The following is a 26,704-nucleotide window of genomic DNA, read 5'->3' as shown; positions in this document are numbered from 1 at the left end:
ACAAAGTTGGATCCACTGGGGAGCAGGTACTGGAATTTTGCTTGCGTTTAGGCTTTGGAAGCTGTAAGATGGTCCTCACCTGTATTTTCTCTTGATCTGTGAGGTTATGTTGGAACAAGTTTTAAATAGCCAAGCCAGAAAAAAGGCAGCTGCATATAGGCCCCTCTTCTTTTCTCAGTTATGTTAACTAGATATTTTTTTCTTCTCCTGGGAGGGTGTAAGGGGACGGGACATGGGGACTTCTTATAGTCATAGCATGACATAATACATGATGATTTAAATGAATCAGTTAGAGCTTTCAAAACTTCAGTCATGCAAAATAGGATGGCATTTCAGCGTAAGACAGAGAATATAATAAAGCATGAGAGCTGTCAGCACACAGTACTAGAGACAATACAGGGAAAAAAATTTCCTAGAATGCAGGATTAAAGCTGACTGCCTGAACATGCTTGAGGATATTTGTAAGACTATAACTCATTCACAAATCTAAGAGCCTGCCCCTGCAGTTTTTGATCTGGCTGTGTTATGGGAAAAGCATGGGCAAATGTCTTTCAAAACTAGATGTGTTATGCAAATTCTCATGTAAGAAACAAATATTTCATAGTTCCCATTTCAGAGGAAAAATAAAATCTGACAGTAATGGGTATGTGTCAGTACAGAAATGTTAATGCTGTAAAATAAAATGCAGATTCCTAAATACTTTTGTTCATGCTGAGTAACTTCCTATTTTACGATTAGCCAACAAACTTCTCTGGAGAAAACACTGGTTACTTACTGAAAGTAAACATGGGTGTAGTGATCTCTGCTAATTGTGAACGAATAGACTTCATAGTTGGACAGTTGAGCTATTAAGAGTTCCAGTGGTGGCTCTGAAACAAGTCAAGCATCAAATCTTCGGTTTAATGGTTTTGTGTTTGGCTTCTAGGAGATCAGCTTTTCTTCTTGATCAGTGCAGACTTTTGAACCTAATGAAAGTTAAGCTTTGTTTAAATCTTGACTCAGATCGTTGTTGTCCCAGAAGCTTACAAATAGAAGATAGTTGGGAGATGCTCTTTCTTAGTGATGGCCAAGTTGCAACAAGTCACGAGCATTTGTCTTTGCACACTTTCTACTGTTGTGGTAGGGAAGTAGTTACAGAAAGAAGAAGGTTTCTAAACTACCCAAAAGGCTGACTTGAGAGGTAGTGCTTGGCTGGGCACCATGTGGACCAAGCTTTCCTGTGAAAACCTGCCTGCTTATCAGTTGTTTCTGTGTACTGATTCATTCTTCTCTTGCTCAGGGATGTGTGGAGTGACTTCCCAGCAGGCAGGCTGGGAAGGAGGACCTGTGAACTAGTTTCATAGACTTTGTCACCTGTGTGGTGAAATCAGGATTGTCTTTTCAGAATGTAAAACATGTCTAGCAAAGTCCATCACTGTTTCTGCCGCCAAACAAAGCGTACGTAGCAGATGTTTCTTGCTTCATGGGCTCTTCCTATCCTCTCCAGCCACAGCTTTCTTCGCTTGTGCTCTAATTTTAGGTTGTTCTTCGTGGCCAGGGAACCTGCTCTTCTCTGTGGGATGTACCAAACTGTTGGACACTGGATGTCTAGTTAACAAAGGGGAAGCTGGCTTGAAGGAATCTCCTTTGGAACATGCAGAAGGGAACTTTTTAGTATAAGTAGGAAAAATGTCATTTCCGTTAGGAAAAAATTACACTGAATTTATAAGATGTGTAACCAAGTGAGTTCTATAGGCATTCCTTGACAACATTAATTGCTTAATTGGAAATGTTGTTCTTTTTATGGGTTTTCCTTTAAACAAACCTAAAAGATTTTACAGTGAGGATAAAAGCTTGCAGAAGCTCTCAGCACATGGGCCTTTTCCCTTAAGCACTGTCGTTGTTCTTTCAAAATATCCTTCAGCCTTTCCATTAGAAATACCTTCTCTTCCCCTCTGGGTTAGTTCTGGCAAAACGGAAGCCCATTTAACTTTTTACTTTTTTAATAAGGTTGATGGCTAATTCAGAAGTCCTGGCAGGTTGTCAGGTGGGGAGCATATGACGTTCCTTTGCATCTTGCGGTAAGTGCTTTGGGGAAGAGGAGTGCTGGACAAAGCTGAACGCGTATCTTGCAGAACCTTACTGCAGTGATCCATCTGAGCAGAAATCCTCGCCAGCTTGCAACTATGTTTCAATTTTGGCTGCTCTTAACTTTGTCACCTTGATCATTAATTCTGACCTGAATTTTTGTCCTGGGAGACAAAATACACACCCGCACACCTCCCTGTCCGCTAGGATTTTGCAGTTTCCCCATAGGCGTTCGCAGGAGGGTGTTTTGATTAAGAGGGGCAAAGCATCTTGTTTTGCTGTGGTGGATGTGAAAAGAAGGGACACTGAGATAATTTATTCTGCCCAAGGATGATTCATGTTTTAATAATGCTATGTGAAGGGCGCTTTTTCATGTTTAGGGTAAAAACTTGAGGTAAAAATCAGCTGTAAGTTGGAGCATCCATTGATGGGGAAGCCAAATATTAATTTAAACCTTTGAGATGCCAATGGGAAAGACATGATTAAAAATGTAGCTTTTTAAATGAATGCTTGGCCCTGCACATCGGTGTCCTTTTGTGTTTATTTGTTTGCTTCTATAGCATGTACACTGGCTTTTTGTAAATTCAAGAATATCTCTTTCCTGAGAATTTTGATGCAAAGGTAAGAACTTAAATAGGCATTTGAAAGGTTTATATCTGAAAGTTTGCTTGTGAGTATGTTACGTCTAGAAGTAAAATACGTTTTAAACCTCCTTTTCCTTAATGGAAGGTTTTACAGTGGCTTCTGGGATTTCAGCTGCCTGGTAGTAAGGTTAAAATCTTATTATAAATATAAATGTGTATCATACACATCTCTTTAACTGTACACTATGTGTGTCTACGCGTATATGGCTACAGGTAACCCACATGTATCACAAGAACTTTTTTCTGTCTTTTGAGAATTAATTCTGCAGTGCTTACATTGACATTTTTTATGCTTATTTTGCATTTTTCTATGTTATCTCGTGCTTTTGTTCTACCAGAAAGACCTTCAAACCTGAATAAGGACTGAGTATGTGAAAGCTCAGCCATTTTCTAGCTTTATCAGTTAGTCTGGTACCTGCTTTCCCCACAAGCCTTGCCCTGCTTATATCCTTAGGCTAGCACAGCTACAGTTCTTACTGTTCTTATCACAGTTCTTACAAAGACTGTGTAGATACTGTCAAAAATGTTAATCTAGAAGACAATTATTTCTTGCTGCATATGGTTCCCACAAATACGTCTGACTATATTTACTAGCCTCTTCTTTCTCACTGTATCCTCTTTTGTGAGAGAGCCAACTGAGACTTGAGCATAGTATGATGCTGTGTCAGTCTAAAGGTCTAGAAGAATTGCTTGTCTGTTGGAACAGGACGTTGCTTTAGGTGTTAGGAAGGTTGTTAGTTAGATGGTTATTTTTGCTTTTTTCCAAAACCAAGAATATTTGTTTATCCTGTACCTGTATACCTCTGTCTTAGGAAATACCTGCCTTCGTTGTCACAAAACCTGCGTTATTGTTACTGCCCCGATAAGTTTTGAGTATAAATGAGGAAAATTTTACTCTTGTTTATTTATTGATGTTTACATCTGTTGAAAAGCTTGACTTAAGAAAGCTTTTTTGGGGAACAAGTTCAGGTTCAGTATGAGACAGCCTAGAGCCTTCATATCTGAGTCACCTGATGGACTGTCTAAAGACAGATATTTTGCCACTGTCTTTAGAAAGCTATGGCCTCACGTACTCATCTTCCTTTCCTTTGCTTTCGATGGGCAGCATGTCTCACCCCAGGGCAGGGCTAGCAAGGGACTTTTGCCCAGCTGTTCCTCTCTATTTCTGCTGATGGAGCTGACAAAGGTGTGAGCTAATGTCGTCTCTCAGTTGACTCCGAGCTAGACAGAAATTGGATCCATAGATGGATCAGTTCAGTTGCACTTGAAAGTACTGTAAACTCCAGATGTCTAAGTAAGTTTTAAAGTGAAAGATGTAGGTTCTTCTGGCCTCTTAACCAACATAAAGCAAGTAAAGTTGGTTTTTTATATTTGCTCCTGGGTATGCAGTGCCCAAGTTACATTTTAAATGTGAGTCCTTTTAAAAATTTCAGGGGTTCTTAGAAAGCTTTGGCATTTCAAACTGTTTATATATAAACCCAGAGAGATTTTTTCAGGTGCATCTCTCAAAAATAAAAACCCTATTGAAGAAAACCCCAGGAAATTACAAGCTGAAGTTAATAAATAATGTTAATGTTAACCTTACTTTCCAATAAATGTATATATCTCACTCTATGCACTCTGTCACTTCCCTGTCCTTTGTAAGGGAAGGACACTTAAGTCTAAATAAACAGTGCCTGTTTTAAATATTGTGATTGAATTCATACGGATGGGACCAGGACTCTCATACAATCTTGTTGCAAGGCATGAGACAAAAGAGCTGGTAAAGACAGAAGGGGGAAGATATCAACAAACTTCAGCTGACTTTTTAAATCAGTTTAATACTTCACAATTCGTTTTTTCAGATAAGACACTGGAATTGTTCTGCTGATGTTGAGGGCTGAAAGAAGTCTCCCGTATTTTTCTTTTTTTCTACCTGCTTTTTTTCTTTTTTCCTTTTGGGGGAAAAGGAGGAGAAAAATATCTTCTAGCTGAAGACTGTTTCCAGGGACAAAGAAAACCCCAGAACTCCAACCATGTTTGTATAAATTCATGTCAAATACATGGTTTATTTATTTAAAAAAAAAAAAAAAAAGAGAGAGGGGAAAGAAAAAGAAAGAAAGAAAAAAAAAGAAAACCCCAGACAGCTCTAAACTAAGTGCTTAAATCATGTACAGTCCGTAAAATAAAAATACTGTAATTGTTCTAGATAACCTGAACATTAAACTCATTTCCTCCCTTTTGCACTATGACCTTAATATATAAACATGTTGAAATAGAAATATCTTCATGCTGAGGAAAAAAGTGCTATTTGTGCTATTCTAATTAGCCAGCTGTTGTTAAAGACCAAGCCACTGTATATTATAATCTATATATCTATTCCTAAAACTGTAGCCATTGCATTACAAAGAGAACTGTTTATGTTGCAGCAAACTATTAAAGTTAAATGTGAAGATCAAATTCTAACTTGCTTTCATCTTTAATTTTTTTTGTGGTATATGGACATCTCATCCACTTTCTCCTAAAGTTAAGAGATTGATTATTGAGCAAACTGGTCATATTCTAAAATGGTAAAATATAAATGAGGCAAGAACTGTGTCTTTTTGGGGCACTAGTCACCAGTGGTGTGTCTCCTGTCTTCCAATTTACAGACATCTCACTTAAAGACATCTAATTGTAGCTGGTCATCTTAGGTTGCTGTTGTATTCAATGGAGAATGTCCTTACTGAGACATAGGCACCACCAGATGGTGATTCATCTAATCATGTATTTCAGATACCTATTTTAAGATGAGATGAATCACTCACTGAAGGGGCCTTTCTCAAAGATTTGTAGAAAAATTTAGACTAGAAGGGCCCTCTGGAAGTCTCTAGTCGAACCACCTGCTTAGCACAAGGCAAACTACAACGTAAGGATTGCTCAGGACTGTCCAGTTGAGTTTTTAAGATCTCCAAGGAGGGAGAGTTCATAACCTTTCAGGGCACCTTCTTCAGTGCCAAACAACTCTCAATGTGAATAATACTTCTCTTGTGTCTGATCAGAATTTCCTGTGTCACAACTTGGGACCACTGTCTCTTACCCTTTTGCTGTGCAGCTTTGAGAGGATGCTGATGCCACCTTCTCTATAACTCACCTTTAGTTAGTTGGAAGCCAGCAAAGAGATTCCCCTTAGCCTTCTCTTTTCCAAGCTAACCTAACCCAGTTTCTTCAGCCTCTCCTTGTGTATCACCTTGTACCTCCAGCACTGTCAGCTGCAATCTTAGTGCTGTTCTGCTGGACTCTCTCCAGTTTGTTAGCTCTGTTGTACTGAGAGGCCCAAGACTGGACACAGTGTTCCTGGTGCAGCCAATGCAGAGTAGAGGATGATAAGCACTTTCTTCTGTCTGGTGGCTATACACCACTCTAAATCCTGATTTTAGAGTGAGAATCCCACTCTAAAAGCTGATTTTTATGACTAGATTAAATGTTAAATTTGGATATGCTGCTTTAATCTTAAGTCTCAGAATTGTGCCTGCTTATAATACGCTCAGAGTTTGGATGTTCCGGGTGGATATGTTCAGTAATATGTCTTTGCTTAAATTGTGTATAACAAGGGTCTATCCTGGAACTTGTGACATTTAATGTCTTTATCAATGGTCTGGGGGGTACAACAGAATGCTTAGTCTTAAAGTTTGCAGATGACACCAAAATGAGGAGACCAGTCAATATGCTCAAGAGCATATCGAGGGCAGAGCTGCCATCCAGAGGGACTTTGACAGTCTGGAGGGATGGACCAGCAGGAACTTCATGAAATTCAACAAAGAAAAATGGCAAAGTCCTTTATCTGGGAAGGAGAAACCCCTGGTAACAATACAGGCTGGGTGCAGACTGGCTGGGGAGTAGCTCTGCAGAAAAGGACCTGGGTGTCCTGGTAGGCAGCAAACTGAACGTGAACCAGCAGCGTGCCCTGGCAGCAAAGAAGGCCGATGGCATCCTCGGCTGCGTTATCAGAAGTATGGCATATAGATAGAGAGCGGTGATCATCCCCCTCTATTCAGCACTTGCTAGACTGCACTTGGAGTACTGTGTCCAGTTTGGGGCCCCCAAAATAGAAGAAAGGCATTAATAAACTGGAGTGAGCTCAGCAGAGGCTACCAGGATGATAGGGGCTGGAGCACTTGCCCAGGGAGCAGAGGCTGAAGGACCTGGGCTTGTTCAGCTGGGAGAAGAGGAGGCTTTGAGGGAACCTAACAGCAACCCCCCAATTTGTAGAGGAGGTTATTGAGATTACTTTTGTGAATTGGTGAAAACCTCATTTGGGCATATAAGTGTACTTCAATTTCTATGTTCCTTTTTTCTGTATAGCAATAGGGCCATTAAAAAAGTCTCTTTAGAAAATTATAGCTACTAAAGGAACCTTCAGATGAACTGGTTAAGATGCTATCCATGTATTTACTAGATATAGATAGAAATATGGCTTCTTACCCTAGTGAATTCGTCCTTCATGCGGTCCAAAACACTGAGTACAGTATTTTTCCATTCCGTACTTTTTCTTAACACAAAAATACCAGTGGGCTAAATTCAGCTCTCCAGTTAGTCTGAACTCAGCTTTAGTTGGATGTGAAAAGAGAAGCAGTTGAATAGGTTCTTCAGACATTAATGGCTAAGGCTTGCAGGTTATTTCCACAAGTAAGCATTAAATACTTGAGTGTGGAATTGGGCAAGTAGCATGCTTTAAAATGAAGGTCCCGATTAATGTATTCCCATGTCTAGTCCTGTTCCAAAGATGGGCCCTTGATATCTCTGAATCTTCACTGCAACACCATCCAGCAGTATCTTACAGTTGTCCAGGGTGGGATAGAAGGAGGGGAGTAAAAGGACTATTTCTGCTCTTTCAAGCAATCTGAATCTTTTGCCTCACTCAGTGGATTGGCAAAGCTGTCGTAAAGGGCTAAACTCAGTCCCAGCAAGAATGTTTTGCACCATCTGCTGTCTGGGGGTCTTGGCTGACCTTGGTAAGCTGTGATGGTGTTGAAAGGATGCTCATGTCCCAGGCAACAAATTGCAGATGGGAAAGGAGGAAATGAGACAGTTTCTCTGCTTAGGTTCTCTCTGATCACGGTTGGTCAGTGTTGCAAGTGTTTGACTCCTTCCAAATTGGCAACCCAATTCTGGAACCCAAAAAAGGTGGTTTCCCACGTTCCCCAAAGCTGCACAGTTGATGCCACGTGACTCAACTTCCTGAGCCTGTAAGCAAGCTGGCTGAAGATCCTTCATTCTGCAAAACTGTACCAGGATATAGCCTGCTCAGTAGCTAGCATGTGTAAAGGCTACCTGCATGAGTGGTATTTGTGTCCTTTATGCCCCTGCAATGCTGTATTTTCATCATCTTCAAACAAAGGGTGTTCACATGGTTGCATCGGGGCTATGGGTTAGTTTTGTGGGTCTTCTTATTGCCCACATTGAGGATGTATCCTCAATGCTCCTTAGTGCCTGTGTTCCTGCATTTGTATCCTAGGGAAACCAGTGTGTGTGTGGGGGGGGTTATATGCCCAGATCTCACCTTGAGGTGGGGGTTGGGAGCCAGCTGAGCTGTGTACTCAGCTCCAAGAGCTGGGAAGACACCCTGTAGAGAGAGTTTAGCTAAATTTTACTTTTCGAGGGCAATTACACTAGCATATTGCTGCCCATTTGGAGTAGAAATAACTTTACCAGAGTATAAGACAAGTTTATTGTAAGGTGTGTTAATTATAGCAAAAATACCTTTGAAAAGCATATGGTTCACTGGGGTTTTGAATAGGGAAAAATGATTCTTGCTGGACCCACAGACAGTATCTCTTGGGGATTCTTCTGGCACTGCAGGAGAATGACTTTACCACATTCAGTAATTCCTGTTCAGAAACATAACACAAAATAGCTTTTCTAGGTGGTGGCTTTGACTTTTTCACCTCTACAAATGAAAGTACTACACTTGCCATGCGAGACCCTATGTGACTCTCTGCATTCCTGATATAGAATCTCTTATGCAATATGAGTTTGATGGCTGCAGACTCCATCTGTTGACCACACCTGCCCTTACCACGTGTCTGTCAGATTTCCATATGGTCATATTTGAGCTTTGGCCTGTGTAATCTTACATGAGTAGCAATGCTTTTTGTTAAAACCTATATGCTTTGAAATTCCTCCTATAACTGTTGTTCCACAGCAGATTGTACCATAATTCCACATGCGTTTCATGGCACCTACCTGTTGCAACTCATGCTAGTTGGTATCTTCTGACGGGGTCTTGCATATCACAGAAGATGTAGTTGACTTGCTGGTTTTTTTGTCTTATTAATTTGCCAAAAGCTCTCTGAGGGAGGAGCTTCATCTGTTGTGCAGTGTTTTTACAGCATCTAAGAAAAAAGGTTCCTAACCCATGAGTGAAAGGTGCAGGTGCTTCTGTGGTATAGAAATACTAAAATGTTCGCTTTGGTTACTTTGAAGGGATTTCCTTGAGTCACGCTTGAAGAAGCCAAAACGTACAGAAACCCTCTGTATGTTGACAGATATGAATTGATTGAAGTTGGATGCTGATCATCTGCTGTTTCTAGATATATGCTTTCTAGATATATCTAGTCACTTTCATTTTTTTAGATTTACATCATCAGGAAAACAAAGTGACATTATTTCATTAAAATGGAGTGTTCTCCCCCTTCAAGAGGTAGACCAATGATTATACTTACGTAGTGTTCCAGTTTGGTGTCCAGTAGCTAAATCACATTAAGGTCTGTATCTTGTAAAAATTTTAATATTTCTGGCTGTAATGGTTTAATTTTTATATTTATGTGTGTGTGTACATATACATATATACAATAGTACAAAAGATACCAATTTTTTCCTTAAAAATAGATTGATTCAGTTAGCATCTAACTTATGACAAAACAGTATCACTATGTGGTCTTGTTTTTCCGAGAACATATGAAGCAAATCCTTTTGTGAGTTTGAATTCATTTACAATTAATATTCTGTGTACGTTGGGGGTTTTCTTTTATAAAGTTTTGACTTACATTATTCCTAAAGAGTAAAATAATTCTTCTGTCTTTCCATCTAGATAAATTTTGCTTGTGCTTTGTATGTAGACTATACGCAAGGCTTTAAAACAGTTGGTACGTGCAGATAGTCATATCTGTCTTTCTCTGAAGCTCTGATCAAGCTTCAGCATCTGTTTTGATTGAAAGCAAAACACCTTTGAGGTGTCTTCATGGTGAAGAAAACATAAAAAATGTGAAGAGAAGGTAACTAGAGCAGTGACGGGTCACCATAAATCTGCAACAATAAGTCTGCAAGGTGTGAATTAAAGCAGGTTGGGGATCTTCCAAAATGCCTCTTTTGCACAAGAAAATGTGAACCGCAGAAGTGTAAGGCTATCCTAGAAATCTTTCAGTTTTGATGAACTTTGACTGAAATGCAAGTTTTTTTGCTGGTTTGCAGTCTGCACTGCAGACCTGCTTCATGGACAGGGCAGCCATGCCAGGGATGTTTCTCCTGGCTGGGAACTCCCTCGCGCTTGCAGCAGCATCAGCCCTAGGAAACCAGGAGACCATGAGATCAGCGTCTTGATACCAGGAATCTGAGGCGTCTTGCCAGCTGCCTGGGAAGCTTGGCTGCAGCCAGTGCTCTCAGGCGTTGGAGAGGCTTGTTCCTCCCTCCAAGGAAGGAATATATTTCAGGCTTTCTTTTCAAGAAATTCTGAGTCCTGACCAGCTGTCCTGTCAACTACCACATTCATCCAAGTGAGTTGGATACCCTGGGTAAACTGTTCAGATGTCAACAAGAGCCATTCATTGCCCATATGGGGAGAAAAAATCAGAAAATGAGCCTTTTTGTGTGAGTGACTTCTCATTTTGGTGCCTGCACACGCGATCTATTTCATATTGTGGTCATCACATTTTCTACCACTTGTTTTCCCCAACGTGGCTCCGGCTGCCCTTGAAGCAAAAGGGCTGCGGCTGCAGCCTCATGGCTAGACAGGGGGGAGCTGCTGCCTGTGGTGCAGGGGGGCTTCAGCATGATGCCTGTGCCCCCAGTCAGAAAAAAGCTCCTGGCCACCAGGTGCCTGCCTGTTGGAAGTGTGGGCTGCAGGCTGCAGAAGAAATTTTGGGTTATTTGTAAGCATAGTTGAGAAAATGTGCGCAAATCTTCTCTGAGAATTGTAAAAGAAACAGTTGGATTGCGGCAGCAGCTTTCCGTGTAAACATGTGTCTGACTGACACACTGATTTAAGCATGATATCTTATTTAATGGCTATGAGCATTCTTTGCAGTAGATGGGTGTGTTGCAGGAAGAAAGTGCTTTAACAGTATCCATCTGGGCCAATTCTAAGCAGAACACTAAGGCTTTTTAGCGATAAAATCTGTGTTGCTTAAGGGACAAAAACACTTCTAATGTTCGTCCTTCAGTCACATGTGAAATAAAGATGCGTTCTAATTTTATGGGAGGTTGTCCTGTTGCTGTATAGATAGCGGTCAGTTTTGCAGAAACAACTGAAAGGATTTTACTATATAATTTTGAAGTCTTTTGGGGCAATTACAGTGGAGGCAGAGTTCTGTATGTCCCTGCAGATAAATATTTTGGATAAAACTAAGGCTTAGTTATTTTTGAAAATATTCTTATACCTATAAAACATTTCATGTTGTTGTTTTTTTTTTTTTTACAAACATATATTTCAAATTTAACCTTTCTCGGGGTCGGGGGGAGGGTGTGTGTGTGTGTGTGTGTGTGAGAGCGCGCACATGTATATGTATCTATATATGTCATTGCCCTCTACTGGATAGATTTAGAATCAGCTTTTGAGCAGCGCTGCCTGCTTGCTTGGGAGTCTGTAACTGTTACTTTGGAGTAATTGGAAGAGGGATACTTTCGCAGTCCAAGTGTTAAGCAAACATATGGAAATAGCTTGATGAGGTGGGTAGGTTTGTCTTAGTATTCTGTGTGTTTGGCCAGTTATTTTCTGTTTTTAATTTGTAACAAAAACATTTTGCAAAACTATCTTTTTTTTTTTTGAGACCTTTATTTATTTATTTTGTGGAAAGTTATGCAAGGTAAGACTGCTTATCCATATTATGAGAAATCATTTATATGGAATGGTTGTGGAAAATTCTCTTGTGGCTTGGTTAAAACCTCCCAAACATTTCATAAAATAAAATGGATTCTAAAAACGACATTGGCAGGGCAAATATAGCTGTAAAGGGCAATCTGCTTGTGTTGTAATTCATGTCTAGGTCGATGTCATATATTCTAATCTTTAAAATGTTTTTAATAAACACAGTTAGAATGGGTAAACAATTAAAAACAACTATCTCAATTTTTTTGCATTGCAGCTAGGGAGCTTGATCCTGCCTTGTGGCCATGGAGCTGAAAGCAAACCCCTGTTTACAGGCAGGGTGGGCTGCTTTTTTGGATACACTTTTTTCGTTTGTTTGTAGCTCGTTTTGTGTTGTTTATTAGCTGAACTGTCCGGGGAGTTGATGTCATTTCATACTAAGCAAGGACAAGACTTGACTCACTGCTGCTCTGCAGTTTTTGTTTTGTTTTTTGTTTGTGTAATCAAAAGTAGCATCTCTCATATGGGCTGGTGAGGGGGCTGTGCTGTGCTGTGCAGCAGGTTTCCCCGCGGGGGAGGAAGAGCAGGACTGGTAAGAGAGGGAGGAAGGTGGCCGTTGTCCCTAGTGAATGGAGATTATTGGGTGACTTGTTTGGGGATATTCCTGTCTATCAGCTCGTCCAGTCCAGGGCAGTCACCTTCTGCGGCCGCACAGAGCTACGGGTGAGCTCTCAGTTAAGGGGTCTTCACCAGAAGGGCTGTGCTTTTGCCGGCGGGCAAGCAACTGGGTCTTAGCCATCCGCCCACAGCACAATAGGCCATCTGAACACACTAAGTGGAGAGGTACGTATTGCTGCTGTCTCCAAAGGCAGCAAACTAAAACTTTTAGTACAGTACCACGTGGAGAAGTTTTGATTAAACAGAAGGACATGGGAAGAAATAGAGGCATTTTATGGTACACAAATATCCAAATAAAGTTGCAAGGGCAGCAGATGGTGATGGAGACGGAGTTGCTAGGCTTGCTGAAGATTTACTCGTGGAATTCCTCGAGGCTCGGTCTCGGGACCAGTGTGTGTGATGTTTTGATATCGACCTTAAGCACAAAAATTCGAAATACACTGATGAAACTGGATGATGGCACAAAGTTGAGAAGCACTGTAAATACAGAGGAGGGTTCGGATATCGTACAGGAAAACAGTGGCCTGCCTTGAGGGCTTCAAGAACAGTAAAAATGGGATAAAATTTAATAATGCATGGTCATATTTGGAGTTTCTTTCTGATCCCTTTTCTCATCAAGTAGATGTGTAACACATACAGGTCTGCAGGCCTAGCTGTCTGAGATATGATAGTCAATGCAGTTAATTTTAAAGTGGAAATTGATTTCAGTAAATTTAGTGGAATACTGCCGCCAAACTGCCAGAATGTGGTTTGTAGCAGATTTTAGGATTGACTTTGTTCAGTGATGGTGCATCAACTTCTCAGTTGTGTTGTTTTATGCATAACCTCCCTCTTAAATTACTCTTTTACAGTTATAAGCACCAAACACAAAAATAAAGGAAGACAGAGAAACAAATTTTGTTCTTGGGACAGTATGCGCAAGAAGCGTGGCATTACTTTTAGATGGCAGGAAGCATCTTGAATGACATATAAAATAATTTAACTCTTCAGCCAAAATCTGTCATTAGCTTATTTCTCCATATTTTATACGCTTTTTCTGAAGTTTGGATTGTGTAACAGCCGAGCTGTGGATAATGGTTCAGGCCTTCAGAAAATTTCCAATGTTCCCTTTCCTTTACCTCTTAGGAGCTTGTGAAAGAATTAGATCTCGGACATTAATGAGGCTACGCAGAACGTCCCAGTGAGTCTGTGTTTGAGCGTCTGAGTGATTTAAGAGGTTTCTGGGATTGTTTCCATTTGTGTGTTTTGGCATTCATTGAAGGCCAATACAAATTAAGATCAGGAGGCAAAGAAACACGAGTTCCATGTTTGTCATCTTTGGGATCAGCAGCAAAATAAAAAGGAGGCTAAACATCTCAACTGATAGAAGAAACATACAGTTAAACGATACGCAGAGTGAAAACTTTTCCTGGACTTTGGGCAGTCCTTGCAATTTCTCTCAATGACAAGTTTGGATATTCAGTAAAATAAATAAGCATAATGGTTTGCATACAGGATATGTGGCTTTTAGACAAGACATCAGGTTAAGAATCAAACTCATCTGCATCCAGCCAGGAAGCACTATGTTTGCATATATATAGTCTGACTCACTACCAGTGCTTTAGCCCTTAATATGCTATGCTATTGAGAAGGAGAATAACGTGAAACAGACCTGACCATTCCTAAACTGTTTTTAGCTTGCATTTAGCAAGAGTTAGGGTTGAAAGGAAAGAGAAGACTAAAAGCAAGACAAAAAAAAAAAAAAAAGAGAGAGAGACTGTCTGCTTGTCTTAAGTGTTTGAGTGCTATAACGTGGTTATTCCAGGCAGCAAGAGCTAATAGGAAGTCATTTTTGCTAGAAGTCCCAATGTTACGTATAAGACAGAGTTCAGTGCTGGATTAGTGCTGGAATGTGGAAGAGATTTACTGAGCAATTTTGATTTTTAAAACCAAACATATGTTATACAAGCACTGGATACCAAAGTGAATAGGGAACCTGCAGACTAGCAGGAAGGTGTGAGTACTCTACACTTTCCAGAGCACATCAGAGAGCAAACAGAAGTGCTTTATGTGCACGGAGGTTGGAAGATGTCTCGGTAACTGGAGTGATAGTGGAGACCAGGAGAGCAGGTAAGGGCTGAAACACAACAGAACAGTGGAAGTGGTATCAGTAGGCAGTGCTGTAAAATCACAACGAACTTCTGGGTATTGTCATACAAACACAAAGTACCTCTAAGGACCTCCTTTGTCACTGACTCCCGTTGCTGCCATGGAAAACTAAACTAAATAATCCTTATTTGTCATAAATGAGAGACTAAGTCTAAGGATGCTACCAGTAGGTCAGAGCTGAGTATGAGACAGGGAGGTGTTTGAACAAATAATTTACCACCTGCACGGCTGAAAGATTTCACTGAAGATCTGAAGAATGAACCTGTGATAAAGTCCAATGTTTGTTCACTCAGTCGATGCAGTAAGAAAAAAGGTGTCCAATTTGCTGATGAAACTGGAGAATAACTTAAGGGTAAAGCTGATATGACCTCTGAAGAAGAGATGGAAGGAAAAGAATAGAGGTGCAGCATTCCTGAGGGTGTAGGGATCAATGTTCCTACCACGTCAGAGAAGCAGTCAGGAACGGAGCTGTGTCTCAGGGATCTGAAAGTGATGGCGGCTGTCCACGTTAACAGTGTCCTCCACTCTGCGAGGCTGGGCAGGAGTCAAGACAGGAAGGGAGCTGGGGGTGCTGACTGTAGTCAAAGAGAGCTTTCAGCAGTGTGGTCCTAGCGATACGGAGACTGAAATATGTGCAGGATACCATTTATGAAGGATGACTAAAGACAGAGGGCAGCTGGTTATCAAAGCACTTTGCAATTCACTGAAGGGTAGTTGCACCTTGAAATGGCAAGGATTACAAATAAACCTAAACTTTTTCTCCTTCTCAGCCAACCTCATAAGTAGGGTTTAAAAATAGAATTCTTCCATCTAAACTGTTTCACAGGCTCCCTTGGCTGCAGCCTTATTTCTTCCAGTCTAGAAAATGTAGTACTCTGCCTGTGAGGATTTGGAGGAGGAACATATGGAGTCAGTGTTTTGGGTATAAAGGAGTATAAAGTCTTCCATTTAGTATAGTGGCTGTTGACTGTGAGAAACACTTTCATGCATGTAGTGGGTAAACGTTTTTCTGTCTGTCTCCTGTTTGTTAGTGAGGAATGCCATTAGCTGTTTTGAGCATGTGTCCCTGTCCTTGTAAAATGCAGGACTATTCTGACCAGTATTACCTTGCTAGCTTGTTGTCTTCTTTTTAAAACCACTCTAGGGAAACTCAACTTTATGGCCTGTGTAAAATCTTAATGATACAGAGAAAACGTGTTCAAGTGATATGCCTATATAATCTTCATATAATCTATGTTATAAATGTCAAGAAATCAGGGTTATCTCAAATAATTTAGACTAGGATCTCTTTGAACTATGTGGCTTGTTTCAGTGCCAATATCCTGCTTTTCCTACAAGCAAGGAAATCCTGCTGATGTCAGTACAATTCCAAGCGCGTATGCCAGGATATCGGAGCAAAGACTTGTCACGCTGACTTGAGCTGGGGAATGCTACTTACCTTGCATCTGCAATTCCAGGACTCTGGAGCTTGCTCTGTTGGTTGGTTCAAAATATCTGACGAACTTGCGGGCACTGTGGGAGAGAAACTTGTTCGACAAGCTTTTGGATGGGACTAAGGGTATATACGCCACGCAGCAACAAAAGGGTGGAGTGGCAGAAACAAGCTTTTATTTTGTTTCTCTTTCTACAGGCGGCAAGTTAGCAGAATTCTTTGCAGAGCCATTATTTTAGATGTTGCTGGAATTCTGTTCAAATGTTCAAAAAGTAAAAAGACTGCCCTGAAGATTTTGTTCTTATTCTAAACTGGGGAAAACTCCCCACTTAGCTAAAGAACTGGACCTGTGGGAAAAAAAGGAGGTGAGTGTTGTTATTCCTGTTTCACAGATCAAGAAACTGAAGTGTGGGGAAGTGAACTTGATTTTCCCGATATCAGTGCAGCAAGTAGAACTGAGCGGAATGGTAGAACCAAGAGCAGAATGGTGGCTTTTTTTTACCCCCAGAGAATATCCAGTCCACCAGAGAGTAAAGCCTCTTATCAGCCCTACTTTCACCAAGTCCATTTGAAAATATGAAAACTTCCAACCCTGAAGAGTTCCTCAAATTAAACTTATTCGAAATGAAAACTTTGTTTTTCAGTTAGAATAACCTGAGAGAGAGAAAATCCAGACTTGCTGCTGCTAAATAAATATATACTAGAGTATATTTTTATTTTTTTTGAAATTGAAATGCGCTGGAAAAGACTAAAGCCACTAACAAATTTACAGTCTGTTCTTCCAAAATATTTAATGTATCAAAAATCTGAGATTTCGAAAAGAAGAAAGGGTGATGGCTGTACGTGAGCTTATTCTTTTTGCTGTTGTAATTTCTGGAATTATTTTTGCATTCAGCTTGATTGTAAGTTCAAATTTAAAGTGAAGGTACTGCATCAGTGGCAGACATGATTATGGCCCCGGCACCCAATGATGTTCTTAGTGGTTTTTTTTTTTTTTTTTTTTTTTACCTGTTTAGATTTCTGTGGCTTTAGAATCCTTATGCTCTGGATCAACAGATTGCAGATGAGGAACTGGCTGTAGTCTTTTCCAGCAAAATTTGTAATGACTATTTCTCTTGTATGGTTTTTATTTTGATAGAATGCTTACATATTCAAAAGTTAAGGTTCCCATAGCAATGTTAACATGGCCACATTGCACATATGCAGTATTTTCAATAACTGTTAATTTATGCTGTGCTCTGTATCTTAAATGTGACTGAATTATTGTTGCTGTGGGAACCTAAACTTTTGAGCCTCTTGACTTCTTTGGCTAGTTTAATGCCCAACTATAAAATTTTGCAGTGTAAAAATGGCACTAACATTGAACTCGCTTCTTAGTCTCCTGAGGTTAGGATATGTTGGAAAAGAGTGGGCAGAGTCAAAAGAGATTATGTATTTTCAAGTGAAGGCTTTTAAACTGTACTGCTACCTAAGCTAATTTCCTTAGAGCGAGTAAAATAATTGCTACACAGGCCAGGGTATGCCCCCCGCCCTTCCTTCAGAAATCAAGGGCTTGTGCGTTGCTACTGTTTGCCTTTGCATGCAGGATTTTTTATGGGGTAGACCTAGACCAGAGCTACTTAGCTTTCATACCATCCTTGGTAGCAATTTCTGTCTGTGGCTGTGTACAGGAGGAGGTATTACACAGTGTGAGTAGTATTTTCATGTCCTGTGCTGAAGTATGTCCATCAGCAGTAATACTTGTGGCATGCTTCAGAAATCCCTTGATGTAGTTGTGGTTTCCTTTAGTGACTTATGTGTAGGTGATTTAGGAGAGCTATGAGCCATAGTTCTTGTATATGAATGCTGATTCTTCTTGAAATCGGATGGTGGGGGGGGGGGGGGGTCTCCAGTTTTGCAACAGATGATCTTCTGTTCTATTCCTTCTAGCTGTGCTACGGTTTAAGGATTTGTCTATATGAAGAAAATTGATTGGCAAGACTGTGCTATTCTAGCTATTAGGGTATAATTTAGCTGTTCCAGAATAACTCCCACATGTGGATGAAATATTCCAAAATAAAAATGATTTTATTCTGTAACAATTATTTCACTTTGGAAATGGAGTAATTATCCCAGAAAAAAAATAATTACTTCACTTCCAGAGCAGAATAATTACTGCAGAATCTGAGTTGCTTATTTTGGATTAGTGCATACGAACTGAGGAGCTGTTACGGAGAAGTTATTCTACTTTATTTGCCCTGCCTAGTTTCCATGGGCAAATGAATCCTGCTGGTTGTGCTGCGTGGCCGGTGGCCTTGAAGTCCTGTTGGAAGGAGCCTGTGTGCTACAAAGAGGTGTCTTCATCAGTCAGATAACCACAGGCTTCAGCTTAAGAACCATCTTAGTGTAAAAAATCTTTGAGGTCTACAGGTGTTATTAAAGGTTGATTTGTTGGTACAGGCGATGCGGAAAGAGTTGATTTAAATAGCGTGTCCATTAGTGCCTTGACCCGAGGCTTTTCAGGGTTTTTAATCAGAAGCCCTGCTGCTGGGGCTTATCAAGGGCCAAATGGCTGGAAATTAAAGCCGTGCTCCAATGAGGATGAAAACATACTTGCATAGGAGAGCAATGAGGCAATGGAGCACACCACCGAGGGGAGAGGTGGTCTTGCTACCTATCAGGCCCTGCAAGTCAGGATTTCCAGGTGCTTAAACCTGCTTTAGCCAAAACCAAGCGGTTCATCGCTAGAGAGGAATAGCTGCGTGCAGGCCAGTGGCCGGGGTTACGAGGAGGCCGTAGCAGACAGCGGAGCAGGAGGCGCCAGCGTGAGTTCGTCCGTGCGCGTGGCTGGGCGAGAGCAGGAAGTTGCAGGATGCCGACGTCTGAAGGGAACTTGACATATTTCCAGCGCTGGTGCAGTTCGTTGGTGACGACATACGATCACTGTCACCTAGGAAATGAAACACGTTCCCATGGCAACCTCAAGGCTGCATTATTACTCAGCTTCAAAATGTTGACAGTTGGAAAAAGGCCTCTTCAGATACCAAAAACTCCCTTCAAAGGTTCCCCCCCGCCTTAATAAATGTGCTTTGCTATTTAATCTGAAACAGCCAGGGGAAAGGTATATATTTAACTCAAGATGCTTAGTGGAAATAAACCTTTGGAAAAAATGCACAATGTTTTACTAACTAAAAGACTCCACTGCCTCTTAAAATAGTTCCAGATCCTGCAAAGGTAATTTTAATGAAGTGTATGGCACTTCAGTTGGCTTAAATCATCAGACAGCTCCTGAAATTATTTTGCTGGATCCTTTTACATAGTTTGAATCACTCTGAAAGTCTCCAGTTACTAAACTGTAGCTCTGTTTTGTAACCATATAAATAACTGGAAAACGAAACCTTCATTTTATAGTAGTATGAGCAGAGACATGTTTGCTATATGCTGTCTTCAGAATTTCTTCAGTATTTATTTTCCGTGGTGTTTTTCCTCCAGTTGTCTACTTAGATCTTCTGTTGAGCCCCACTGGCAGCATCCATACGTGCACAGATTCTTACACTAGTCAATGCAATGGGTATCGATTTGTAGTGAGTAAATGCTGAAACTAGATGTTTGCGGCCAAAAAGAATCCTTCTTGCTGAGAACCTCATTGGCAGCAATGAATGTTTATGTCCCACAACAGCTGCTACTGTTTTTGTGGGGTTATGTCCCATACCTGTGTAACTTTAGTGAGGTTGTTCGCAAGGAAGGGATTTAGTTACGTCAGTTCTCAACTTGTCCTTTTCTTACTAACTCAAGCCTTGTTGGTGTTGAGGGTGCGTCTGAAATTCATCTTTTCTGCGGGTTTTTGTCAGGACTCTCCTGCTTCTTTGTATAGAGGTCTTCAGTTAGGCTATTAGGACCAGTCTATGAGGAGCACAAGTAATTTCTCTTCTGTAGATCCTTTGCTTTTCAGCACTACCCGTTGCCAGCTATTTCTTCACCTTTGTAATACCTTCAGCAGTTATTTTCTTCCATTAATGATAATTTCCTATGTGGCACTGTATCAGATACCCCTCAAGTAGACAAGAAGTACCAATTCTGCTTTTTTTTTTTTTTTTTGCCTAGAGAATCATTTTAAAAAGGTCTGTGAAGTTTGACTAGCACATTTGATCCTTATCATATATTCTGTTCAGCTCCGTATCTTCAATTATCCTTTATTTCCAGATCTGTTCTATAGCCTTGCATGTGATCCCATGATTTCTTGGATCCTTTCCCCCACCCCCCCCTTCTGAAATAAAGGTCCTGTGTCTGCTGTTCTTCAGCTGATACATCCCCATGCTGACTCAGTGGTTTCATTAGAAAGATGTAGAATTGAACAAGGAATTCTAGGCTTTGGGTCTTTCAGGTAATAATTTATCCACTAGATCTGATGTCCCTTAATACAAGTTCTCCTAATTTCTGAAAATATAATTTCCGTATTTATAACCTGGATATTTCTGACTTAGAGAGATTCCAGACCTGCTTCATTGTCAGGTCTCTGACGTCCTCAATCCATCTGATTTTACTAATATGGTTTATCAAAGCTATCTGTTTTCCCTGCAGAAATCTCTGTGGCAGAGTTACTTTCTTTGTATTTCTGCTTACTTTAAGCATGATCCTCTTGTGATCCTTCTGTCCAAGGTCTTACTCGCATCTAGATTTTCTAAAATGTCCTTACTACTCACTAAAAGCAAATTTAAATTTGCTTTTGTTATTGCAGTGGCTAGCTGAGGAGGTCAGAATAGCTGATTGGATCTGTCATATTTAGCTCCTTAATTGTATGAGGAAAAGGTTTATTACTGTTAATGTTATTACTGCTTACTAATGCTGGTGGAATAAAACCTATCATTTTACTGTGAGACTTTGTACTTGTTTCACTGTAAAATGCTGAAATTAAACTTCTAATGTAGTATGGGAGAAAGCAATCGGGACTAGCTCATGATTTTGCTTTTGGTGAAATTTTCCTGTGCTGAAGTTTGTGTAGCATCAGTCTGAATCAACTAAGAGTCAGTAATATATGCAGAACAAAAATAAATGGTGATTTACACATATTCAGAAGCTGGTGCGGACTTGTTAGTGCTTCACACTCTGTGGTAAAACTATTGCTCTCTTAACTGGGCATCAGGATTTCTACCTTGATGTTTTACGTATGTTTTTCTGGGGAATCGTTCACCTGGAAATGCAAAGGTATTTTTATACCTACTTCACTGTTAACTCTGCTCGTAAAGGTTGATCTTGATAAGGCTCCCATTGGTTGCTAATTTGGAAGGTGCTGACTAACCTTACCATGTTGGGTAGTCTCTTGGCTGTAACCTCAAGTCAATGGGGATGTTGTGAGGTTTGTAAAGAGATGAAATGACAGATTAGTCACAAGGCTCACTCAAAAGAATTAAACCTTCATCATGAAGGTAGCAAATCTTTGTCCAGACTTCAGCTGTGTTTATATAGCCTAACACTCAAGAGATGATTGGAAGTAGATGTTTCTTAGGTTTCTAACTACCTCAGGGGACAGCAGGCACCAATAGATCAGGACAAGCTTTCTCTGTTGGATACTGATCAGAACTGCGTGGGAAGGTGGAGTCATGATATAGCAAAATAAGAACTGCACAGAAGCAGAGTGTCTTCCTCCTTTGTCAGGCACTTAAGTGCAGACATGTGAGGTGCTGTTAAACACCTATCCTCAGATGCTTTTTTTCCTCCCTTAGCTCCCATTAAAAACAATAAAGGTTGAAATAGTTGAATAGAAGTCAGAAGTCTGAGGGGTGATTCAGGGACCAAGGCACAGGCATGCGTGTAATGATGTTTTAGATGCCCTTTGGCCTCTGAAACATTGGCAAGGTGAAGACAGCTATGACACAGGGTTTACGGGAGACCCACCCTCTTTTGAGGCAGAGGCTGAAAGCCAGGCTGAATGCTTTATGACTTCTAAAATGCTCCTACATACCAAAGTTTAAGCACTTGAATCCCTCTCCAAATACCTTTATGGATCTAGGCTTTACCCTTTGGTGTCCATCCGTGTTCTGTTGGACGCTCATCTGCTGAGTCTGTTCATGAAAATGACTGTGTGTGCAAAAGCTGTGCTTGCAAGTTTTCCTTTCCTTGCCATTTCCTCTGAAATAATGAACTTCTCAGGGGCTGTGAGAGCTGTGAGTCCTTGCTGTTCTGCCTGACAGTCCTGATCCTTTTGTCAAAGGAACATCCTTCACCAGAACTCACCAGGGAAAAGGAGGGACCATGACAAGGTCATTGATTCCTCTTTGCTGACCTTGACTAAAGGGAAAGGGATTAGAGATCTAATTTTTATTTTAAGCTTCCTTAAGATAGAAGACATAAGACTTTTTTTTTTTTTTTTTCCTCCAGCTTCTCCCTCTGTCCCTCATGTTTTTCATTAGCCCTTTTTTCCCCCCTGGGTCAACATCCTGTCTCTGCTTACCCTATAAGGTATATCTCCCTAAGTCTATGTAATTGTAGGAGGGCAGAATGTCCTGCAAGCTTAGCAGACAGTGCTGTTTCTGAGTAGTGAGTCATAGTTTGCAGACTGATCACTGTGAAGACCAATAAGATATTAGAGAACAGAGAGATTAAGGGGGGAAAAAAAAGGTTGCTGAGCAACAACATGACATAAGCATGGCTACAATCTATTTTTACAGCAAGGTTGCAGAAGACTATAGAAAACGTTTATTTTTTAGATCCTTATTCATATCTGTGAGATGACAGTGGCCTAAAGGGAAGAAATACTGTACTGGCATGGCTAGTAGCTGCACCCTTACAATTGCCTCACCGTATGGTCAAGAGTTAGCAGCAGATTAGAAGAGAATAGTTGCATACATACAATGGTCATCCCATAGTTTTTGAGGGAAAAGTCCATGGCCGTAACACAAGTAGATACGGCAGAGAAGCACAACTGCCAGTAACCTCCAGAAGTCTCTTCTTCCACATATATCAGTTATATAAGTAGTTTTATTTTTAGAGCATTGAAAATCCTAAATATGTTAGCATAAATTTTCTTTGGCCATCCAAGATGTCTATCATGTGAACTCTTCTGTGCTTGAAAGAAGGGGAAGTGCATCTTTACTAGCTTTTCTTTTCACATACCTTCCTGATCCCCGAGGAACAATTGTGAACCCCCTGATTTTATGTCCAGAATGGGCTAATTGTGGTCATGCTGTTTGTCACCCTTTACTATGAGGATGCTCAACAGGAGTCGGGAAGTGAGGGTCAGGTCTGGCTGATGCAGTGCAAATACCACAAGTTTTTGATTAGCAGTCCAAAAGACTGGAGTCCTGAGAGGAAACAGAGCCATGCTGGTTATGGCATTTTCAAAGCTGAGGGGAGTTGGTTGATCTTTCTGGCAAGAGGTGCATTGCAAACAATTGATATAGCTTACCACTTCAAAATATTGATGATTTACCAGCTATGCTAGAATGTCTCTTGATTAGTTTGGCATTGGACAGAGAAGCAGATATGAGGTAGGAAGAAAGCAGAAAAATTTATGAGCAGAAGCAAATGTGGCATGAATTAAAAATAAATACTTCATCTCAATCTACCATAAAATTTTTAAACTGCTTGAAAGTGAAGGCTTAGAGAGAAAAACTTTGTACAGTAGCATCATCCCTTTATAAAGCCTTTCATCATTAGAAACTTTATGAACAAGTGCCTGTGAAACTTTTTGACAACTTTCTATTAAAGGCGGCTTTGCAAAAATTACGTAAAAAAGCTATCCAATGCCATTCTAAAATGTTCTCGTTGGCCTGTATGCTTCTTTGTTTCCTTCTCTTTAATTTAATAATAATAATGATAAATACAGACTTTCAAAGCTCAGCTTCTGAAGACTGTAGCTCACGTGAAAAATTGAAAAAGTCACCATCAGATTATTTGGTTCTTTTTCCATGTATTTTGTTCTATTTTCTCTTGTCTTCTATTTGAGCCACTCACTACTGAGATGACCTTAAAAAAAAAAAGGTAAGGCACCAACTGTGCATACTCCATGCAAAATATACGCACAATTTCCTATATTTTTAAATAAGCAATGTCTTTTAGTTTGCCTGTGGCAAATGCCCTCAGTCAAACGAACCCATCTACTTAAAATATTTTGCATGAATTTTTAATGTGCCTGAAATAGGAAGAGAATTTCTCTATCAAGATGAGTTTTGAATGTTAATTTTTCTCTGGTTTAATTTTTGTGGACATCTTTTCAATAGTAATATAGTTAAGGACTATATTCCTTCTCACCTACAATTTACTGGCATTTCACACAAATTTGGTCTTCATCTTGTTTTTGCTGAATATTATTAATTTTGGATCAAATTAAACATCCTGTAAATTCCAGAGTTACTTGCTGTGATGGCATCACATATTATTGCAGTTTCCCTTTAGCAATAATTTTTTAATGCCTTTGACATGCTATGGCCTGGACTCAAGTTGCCACATTTATGTGTCTAAGGATGCGTGTCTGTGCATATGTATTTGAGAAGTTGGATTACAGTTCACAGCCTACATTCAGGAGCTAGTCTTTTTAAGTTTCAACTAACAATATATAAGAAACAATTTTAATGCTATGTTTTCTCTCTTCTCAGCTGTTTTCTTCTTTTATTTGCTAGCGTTTGCTGCCATCCTGTGGTACACATGGAGAGAGGCACACATACATAAACGTCAGCCAAAATAAATGGACAATGTTTAAATGTACAGGATGAAGAAAGCAGTAGAGGTGCTGAGAAGGGAAAACACAGGCAAGCAGAGTTCACCCATTACTATTTTGGCCGGTAAAGTTGGTATCTGTTTCTCACAGGCACCAGAAAGCAGGGTTTATGTGCTTTATATGCCAGTGCAGCAATGGAGAGAAGTTTTATGTATCTGTGCTCAAGCTGCTAAGAATATCTGAGAGTTGGCTTTTTTTTTTTTTTTAAACTAGGAACTCTTCTTAAATCTGAATACCTTCCCTCCTTACTGCTTAGCTTTTACAGTAATAAATGCTTTAAGAGCTGTCAAGCCCCAGGTGCTTGGAAGAAGAATGTTCACCGCACTACAAAGAAATGAGCTTCATGCAAAAGCTGCTGAGCAGGAAAGCCAGCTTCTTATGCTGTTTTGATGTGCAACGATGAGACAAACCTGAGGCCAATATTTGTGAAAAATTGAGAAAGAGGGTAATAATGCGTTAGATCAGCTGATATCTTACTGGCTCGTGTGTTTGCATTTGATAGTATGAGATCTGACAGATAAGTTGGAGACTCTTTTCCGTTTTGCAAGACAGTTATCTCTGGGAAGAGGATAGGGACTCTAAGAAAGATACAGGACAGAAATGTCTCCATGTTGCTCTTAACAAGGAAGTTCATCCTGAATCTGAGAAACTTGCCTGATGAATGGTTTGTGTCTTTCCTGCAGAGGCCTTCGGTTTCAACAAATTGGCAAAGTCCGATGAAAGATTTAAAAAGAAAAAAAACCCTCAGATTGGTTATGAAAGTAGTATTTGCTTTCCTTTATAAAAATGTTTCACAGTTCTATGCAGCACTTGGCACCTAAAAGATAAGAAATGCTCTAGAGGGAGACAGTGGAGGATGGCTCTCCCATTCCACCTTTGCTCACTTGTTCCCTCTCTGCACCCTCTGAGGGTCCAACTTGCTGCCTGGGATCAGCCAGGAAGCACAGGGCATCAGAGTGGACGCTTGCACAGCAGAGAGGTCAAGGATCTCTCGGCTCCTGGGTCTTCCCTTGACCCAGTCAGAGTTTCCCAGCCTTGTAGAACGTTTCAGGATTAATAGATAGATTAATATGGGCTCACACTGCGTTGAGCTCCTAAATGAGGTTAAGCAGTTTGTGCCTCTTCCGAGGCAGCTGTGCATGTGGTAGTGTGCAGGAAAGTAGAAACTCATAGAATTGGATCAAAAATGAGGGGAAACTTTGGGACTGAGTATGAGTCTAAAACTATCTGGTCCTATCTCACATATCCCTCCCCCATCTCCCAGTTTCTGTTGTTTTTGCCATTGGTGTTTCTTGGTAAGATTTGTCCCCTTATTACTGTTGGCAAGGCAAGACTGTCTGACTCTCTTTCCTTGTTGCCTTCCCAAGGAATGGGAGACTGCCAGGTCTTTGGGCAAGGCAAGAGCCATTCAGACTTCACCTTTTGCTCAGGGGTGATTTTGGGCAGAATTGGGGCACGCATCTAGGGAAAGTGTGGAAAAGATAGAGGATCTTTGAGAGAGGGGTGATCACTATCAGGGTGCTGAGGGCCCTGCACCCCCTGGGTCTCTCCCCGCCCCAGCCCTGGCCCCATCTCGGCCCAGCCTGGGGGTCGTCAGCTGCTGCCCATAGACACCCACCCGTCCTGGCCTCGGCCAGTCCTGTCCCGGGGGCTGGGGTTGCCCTGGCTGCCCCCAGGGCCCCACTCCCTCGGAGCAGTGGGGACAGGCCCTGGCGGCGAGGCTTGGTCCTGCTAGACATCTTGCATGGCTGTTCATCAGTGTTATATTCATTTAAATTAATGCCTTCCATGGGTTTCTCTGGGATCAAGCTCATGGTGAGAACTCCTAAATACCTGCTAATACCAGCTTGCTTTATAGCAGCAGAGTCCTTGGGTAAAATTTTTGTAAAATTTTGTACTTATGTTTCATTGACTTTAAAAGAGATTTTTGCTTGAGTTAAATTTGAAAATGGGATGTAGGTATCTTGAGAACTTTATTCCTTTTATTTCTGTGACAG

At 40.7% G+C, this 26,704-nt stretch overlaps 1 protein-coding gene and 1 long non-coding RNA gene across 2 annotated transcripts in view; both read left to right on the top strand.

Annotated features, from left to right (window-relative positions):
* PDE10A (phosphodiesterase 10A) overlaps positions 1–26,704 on the top strand; it is a 388,058-nt gene that overhangs the window by 21,813 nt on the left and 339,541 nt on the right. The gene's annotated exons all lie outside the window — the stretch shown is intronic.
* LOC104147972 (uncharacterized) overlaps positions 16,119–26,704 on the top strand; it is a 49,407-nt gene continuing 38,821 nt past the window's right edge. Inside the window, exon 1 of the long non-coding RNA XR_011140285.1 lies at positions 16,119–16,377. This is a non-coding gene — a long non-coding RNA (uncharacterized lncRNA). The remainder of the gene's footprint in view (positions 16,378–26,704) is intronic.

Source organism: Struthio camelus, chromosome 3, assembly GCF_040807025.1.
Source record: "Struthio camelus isolate bStrCam1 chromosome 3, bStrCam1.hap1, whole genome shotgun sequence".
In the NCBI taxonomy this organism is placed as follows: domain Eukaryota; kingdom Metazoa; phylum Chordata; class Aves; order Struthioniformes; family Struthionidae; genus Struthio; species Struthio camelus.
This window is presented reverse-complemented; position numbering and strand designations above follow the sequence as displayed.